This window comes from Triticum dicoccoides, chromosome 1B (genome assembly GCF_002162155.2).
Source record: "Triticum dicoccoides isolate Atlit2015 ecotype Zavitan chromosome 1B, WEW_v2.0, whole genome shotgun sequence".
In the NCBI taxonomy this organism is placed as follows: domain Eukaryota; kingdom Viridiplantae; phylum Streptophyta; class Magnoliopsida; order Poales; family Poaceae; genus Triticum; species Triticum dicoccoides.
The window spans coordinates 134,964,016-134,970,921 of NC_041381.1; the positions used below are offsets into that span (position 1 = coordinate 134,964,016).

Genomic DNA, 6,906 nt, shown 5'->3' on the forward strand with positions numbered 1-6,906 from the left:
ATTCATATTCATTAGTGCATGTCATAAATTGAACAAAATAATAGCTTTCCATATTTCGTTTGCAAGCACTAGTATTCCTAAATGGAATGATTTCTTTACAAAAAAATAATCTGAACACTCGTACTTGAATTTGTATATATGTGCATTTACCCAAGATATAATCATGTGTACATGTTATTTGACCATGATATCAGTTAGTGGGTATTATACCTAACAAAAATATGTATGTGTTATTTTATACACAATGAAAATATACACATAAATGTCATATATTTTAATAAGTATGTGTTAGTGTTATATTCAATAGAAATATACACATACATATACATACCTCGATGTGAATATACACATGAATATACATACCTTGATGTTAATATACACATGAATATGTACGCGTTACTGTTATACCCAATGAAAATATTCACATAAATATATATAACTCGATGCGAATTTAATTTGTATATACCCACAAATTTCACACGTTTTAATAAGCGGTGCATGTACCCGAGATGCGCACATGTACATTTTATTAGACCGTGATACCAATTAGTGAGTATTATACCTAATAAAAATATGCATTTGTTGGTGTTATACCTAATGAAAGTATGTATGTATTGATGTTATACCCAATAAAAATATATACGTGTTGGTGTTATACCCAATGAAAATGTGTACATGTTGGTGTACGTGCTAAAAATGTTGCGTATTATTTTTCTAATTAAATATCTTGCATGTACCATACATACCAAAATGTACGATAAATAATTAATTATAATTTTTCTATCAAGAAGGGACAAATAATGACATGTATTAATTAGACAAAAGCTATTACCTTCCATAGCAGTAATATCATGCAAGCAAATAGGAAAGTACTAATGCAGGTATGCATGCAAAATTTAAACACATCTAGGCAAGAAGCCTGAGCACCTAGGTGTCCCAAACCGTCGTCCTGAAATATGTATTTAATATATTTGTTTATTGCAACTATTATTTATAAAATGAAAAATCCATATTGCCAAAACGGAAAATGTCCATGTACCTCATATATACGTACTAATTTAATATTTGGATAATGTTCTCTATGCAAAAAAGCATGTATTTTCACAAATCTGGTCACGGTTTAAAAAAATTACCAACGTTTATGTATGTGCTCGTATACATTGATAAAAATGTTCCACTATTTTCCAACAAAACAAATCTACCCCTAATAATAAAAGGGCTATTGTTTCTAGTCGTCCGTCATAAAAATTACCCTCAAAGTTGCCCTAAATTACCCACTATACCACCTATAAGTGAAGAAGACTATTCATTTTTTTCTTTCAAAAAACGCCGCCAGATTTGATTCTTATATACGCTAATACACTCACATTACTCAAGCACACAAGCAGCGCAGTGGGTAAGGCCCCAGTCGCCCCAGTCTTCAACGCACGAGACCGGGGTTTGGTCCATGTGCAGGTCGTGACGCCCCTGCTTTTTATTATTTAGTTTTTGCTTTATTCGTTGGGATCTACTCGACTCAACCTCAACCCCAACGTTCGTTGGTCTCCACCACCGCCGCCAAATTAAGCTGGCTTTTGTTCGTTGGTCTCCACGAACGTTCCTATGTGAGATGAACCAGGTTCACTCATTGTTTTTGTTCAGGATCCTTAATTGATTTTGTAAGTGCGCTGCTGGCTTGAATGCAGGAGTTGATGTGCCTTTTTTTATATGCTCTGCTAACCACCCTTTAATTCAAGTTGACGTTCGTGTCAACCAACAAACACTGCCTTGATTATCGGGAGAGAATGTCCATAGAGAGTGTCTCTATTTTATGTGGAGTTCATTGTCTTCGTGACCCCGGTTTAAAAGAAGTGAAAGTCGGTGATTAGCATTTGCATGCCAAACTGAGGGACAGACTTCAATCACTGAGAAGACGCAATGTGTTATCCCTAGCTGCCAGTGGGGGTGTAAACAAAGTCATTAACTAAGCTGGAATTATCCCCAAACTCATCAACCTAGCTAGGATTATTCTCCAGCCAACCTAGCTAGGCTTTGTAACACGTTCGAGTATCATATAAACATAGTTCAACCGGAAGAGTCAACATGCTGTCCCCGCCAAAAAAAAAAAAGTCCACATGCTGTAACAAACTAATCATCCATATTAACTGTATAGTTGTGTTCTTTCAGAAAAGAATGTATAGTTGTGATTTTCCTAATCCTCCATGGAGAAGTACCATGTCATGTTGCATTGCCAACGCGTCTATAGCTGCAAATAAGAGCATCTCCACTAGGCTCCCCAAGACAGCCCCCCAATCACCTTTTTTAGCGCCGGTTGTAAAAAAATGCTTCCAGTCACGCCCCCACACCCTCGTTTTGCGTCGGATTTCTGCGAAAACAGCGCCGGCGACCCCGGGCAAAACCCAGCGCCCCGGGATGCACTTGGGACGCCCGGCGCTACTTTTCGTGCATGCAAACCCCACCAGCCAGCCTCTCTACTCTCTCTCTCTCCCCCCTTTTTCTGTCAGGCCCACCCCACCCACTTGCAAAAAAGGATCTCTCTCCTTTCTCTCCGGAAGCAGCAAGCAGAGCTCCTCGCTCCGGCCGCGCTCGCCGCCACGCCTCCTGGCCGCCGTCTCCTTGCTGCCCGCCGAGCCTCCTCGCCGCCCGCGCTCACCTCACGCCCTCGCCTTGGCTGCCACACGCCCTCGCCACGCCTCCTCGCCGCTCCCGCACGGCTGGACGAACGGGCCGCCGGGCGAGACGGGCGCAGGGCGAGACGGGCGCAGGGACGCGGGCGTGCCCTCGGGCGCCCAGGACGGCACGCGCCGGTGACTTGAGCGTGGCGGAGGAGGCAGGCGCCTTGACCTCGCCAGCCACGCCGGAACCCGTCGTCCTCGTTCGTGTAGCCCCGTCTTGGCCAGTGTGAAGGACTCGACGGAGGAGGCCCCGAGCGCGCCGGCCACGGGCGGCCCCGGCCACGACGAGCCACGCATGTGCGGCACCGGCCCCTCGCACGAGCATGACTGGCGGCGGCCGGGCTCCAAGGGCGCGCCGACCAGCGGCGGCCAGGGTGGGAGGCCAGGCGGCGCGTGGGGCGTGACGTGCCGGGCGTGCTCGCCGCGGGCAGCCTCCTCCGCTCCCCCGTCCGCGCTGCCGACGGGTACGGGTTGGGGTCGAGCTCCAGCCCAGGAGCACGCCCCTGTCGCCGCTCGCCGAGTCCGGCATGGCCGGCGTGGCGGACGGGTCGGCCGTCCCTGCTTCCTCCCCGCCTCGTCGCGTGGCGGACGACGCCGCGCCCTACTTCCTCCCCGCCTCGTCGTCGTCAAGCAGCCGCGGTCGCAGAGGAGGGGAGCTCGAGGAAGGGGAGGGGGGCGTGCGTGGGGGCGGAACGAGTGGATATTTTCTCGATCGCAGGCAAAAAAAATTCACCGGCAGCCCCCCAAGGAGCGATAAAAATGCCTCCTGGGGGGCTCTACGGCTGGAGATGCTCTAATTCAACTACCTGTGTGGTACGGTAACCTCCTAATCATTCGAACATATTCTTTGTACCCAGTGGACACACTAGCTAATAAGGTCATGTATACGTGTTCGTCCACGTCTTATCATGATTATTCGTGACCTATAAATACTCGTCGAAACCACAGTATTGTCACCATCGAGCACTCCCTGCAAGTGTCTTTCCTTAAACACACACGCAAATAGTACGTGAACAAGGCGATGGCGACGGCACCAAGCAAGGTTGTGGTGCTCATGGCGTTCATGGCCGCTGCGCTGAGCTCTGTGTCGATGGCCGCTGGGCCCGTCGGGCTGCAGCACGGTTTCTACAACTCGTCGTGCCCAAAAGCCGAGGACACGGTGAGGAACGTTGTCCAAGGCATGATCTGCAATGACCCCACCATGGGCGCCGCCTTTGTTCGCCTCTTCTTCCACGATTGCTTTGTCAGGTACGTACCTTTATCGAAACACATGCCACGGCAGTTTGAAACACTTTGGATTTCATTCGAAATCTAAATAAATTTCATACGTGACATGTTAATTCTATACAAGCATGCATACGTGAGACCATCTGGAAAGCATGCATTGAAGTTTCTGATTTTAACTACTAACATTCAAGAATAGAATAAAACTGTCTAGGTGGAAATAGTACAATAAGACTTTTCTTGATTTTTCATGTTTATGCAATATATTTGTTCCGTCTACTTTTACTAACATAAATATGCACAAATGGAAACATATATTTAAAATTAAATGACCTTTTACATGGTTGCGATGCCTCCATTCTGCTGGACCCGACGACCAGCAAGCCAGAGACTGAGAAAACAACAATCCCTCTACGCAGATACGATGTCGTGAACAAGATCAAGGACGCCGTGGAGGCCGTCTGCATGGGCGTTGTCTCCTGTGCCGACATCCTGGCCTTTGCGGCACGTGACTCCACCTGTACCTCAGGCGGGTTCACCTTCCACATGCCATCCGGGCGCCTGGACGGCTTCCAGTCAATCGCCGACGAGGTCTTCCAGGGCATCACATCCCCGCGTTTCAGCTCCAAGAACTCCTTGATAGCTTCACCGCCAAGGGCCTCAACGCTGAGGACCTAGTGGTCCTCTCCGGCGCGCACTCCTTCGGCCTCACGCACTGCAACTTCGTCACCCCACGGTTGTACCCCACTGTCGACTCCAGTATGAACGCCACCTTTGCGGCGGCGCTAAAGAAGGTGTGCCCGCCTCCGAGGAACGGCGGGGGTTCATCTCCGTGAGCAACAACCGTGTGACGGACCCGAACAAGCTGAGCAACCAGTTCTACAAAAACGTGGCCTCTGGGCAAATGTTGTTCACGTCGGACCAGACGCAACTGGATGAGACGCCGACGACCGGCAACAAGACAGCGGCCATGGTGGCCGACAACGCCGCCAACCCTATCGCGTGGATGGTCAGGTTTGCGGCGGCTTTGGTGAAGATGGGAGGCATTGAGGTGCTCACTGGGACCGACCCCGGCGAAGTCAGAAAGGTCTGCTTCGCCACCAACAACGCGAGCTAGAATCGGCGGAGCTGCATGCATGATGATACTTAAACAAAAGTACCCTGGGCATAGCCGGTGGACTTAGTTGGTTTAATCCTTGTTATATCGGTTTCATTCTAATTGCATATGTACTATTTTTTAACCAGAGATTACCTATGTACTTTCTCTCCTAAAAGGGGTCAGATTTATTATAAAGATACACTGAAATATAACTCACTTCAAACATAATAAAAATTACATTGAGGTTCATGGACTATCAAACAACCACACAGCTCTGTCGCCGCTTCTGTACTGGAGCTGGTCTACTTCTTTTGTTAACCACATTATGATTTCATCTTTGGTTCAACAAAAATGCATGAAATTACCAACCAAAGAAATTTAATCAAACATAAATAACAACCCAATGCCCTAGTAGAGGGTAACGTATCAATGCACGCATGACGCATTGTCTGTTTTTTTGGCGGGGAAGTGCACCCAGTTTTGGCGGGCCAGATTTTCATAAGCTAGAGTATAGCATACTTGCAGCAAAAACCTTTTACTTTACACCCTCCCTGGGAATTTTTTCGAAGGAGTGGCGAGAGGTTCCCCCTTCTGGAATGACCTCCAAGCGGTGCGGCCGGCCTTCGCCTGGGAGCCAAGTTCTCCATCGGCAATGGTCGGTCGGCCCGGTTTTGGTTGGACCACTGGGTGGGATCCCAATCCCTTTGGTCGGAATTCCAGGATCTCTACGTTCAGGCGGTCAACCCAGAGATGAGCGTTGCTTCGGCGCTTGCCTCCTCTCCACCAGCGATCTGCTTCCGGCGCGAGCTTTCGGGCACCGAACAAGCTCACCTTGCGGAGCTGCTTAGCCTCATCGCGCCGGTTTCGCTTTCATCGTCCGATGCCACCATGCACTGGTCTCTGACCCCTTCCGGCAAGTTTTCGGTCAAGTCTTTGTACCGGAAGTTGTGCGAGTGCCAGGCCTGTTTAGTGCCGAAGGGTCTATGGACTGCTCGCCTCCCGCTTAAAATTAAGGTGTTCTTTTGGCAGCTGTTTCGCAACAGACTGCCCACTTCGGCTAATGTGGCTAAACGCAACGGTCCGTCGTCCGGTCTATGTGTGGTTTGTAATGTCATGGAGGATGCGAACCACGTTTTCTTCCGCTGTCCGTTAGCTTGCTTCGCTTGGAGCGCGGTCCGCACTGCAGCTAACACTTCCTGGAACCCGCGTTCTGCCACTGATCTTGCGGCCATCGTCGCGGCCACTAAAGGTGGCAACAACCGCGTGCTGTGGAGTTGTCTCGGAGCCTTGGCTTGGTCTCTCTGGCTAACCAGGAACAAGCTAGCGATTGAAGGAATCTTCCCAACGCACCCGGCTAACATCATCTATAAATGCAACATTTTCCTGCAGCAGTGGAGTCCGTTGGCGAGGTGCAAGGATGCTGAGAAGCTGAAGCATGCCCAAGACCGTCTGCGTCAACTCTACGTTTTGGCTAGGGAGCCTCTCGCCACATCCGCGCCTGGATAGTGGCCCTTTTGACGTGCTCGCGCGAGCCTGCGTGCTCTGAGCTCTGGCTTCGTGCCATGTAATCATTTAGATGCGAACTTCGTTTGGTCCGGTCCAAAACTGCCGTGAACTATGTGTTGGCGCCGGTCGTGAGCCTCCGCGCTCGTCCGTATGTTTCGAGTCTATGTCAGATACGCTGCCTAGTTGTGGGCTTTATTAATTTAAAGCCGGACGCGCCCAGCGTCTTCGTTCTAAAAAAAACTGTACCTTAGCTCATTCAGTTTTTGGCTGTTATGATTTTCTAACATACAACCTTGTACTTTTATCAATATTACCTGCGGTCCATCTCATTCAAAACTTGACAGAACTAGGATGAGTTTCGTCAAATGTCATATAAAAATCAGATGGTTTCTGAAAATGGAG

General features: G+C 48.9%; 1 pseudogene; it reads left to right on the forward strand.

Annotated features, from left to right (window-relative positions):
* Positions 1-3,696: 3,696 nt before the first annotated feature.
* Positions 3,697-5,190, forward strand: LOC119302683 (annotated as a pseudogene).
* Positions 5,191-6,906: the final 1,716 nt, after the last annotated feature.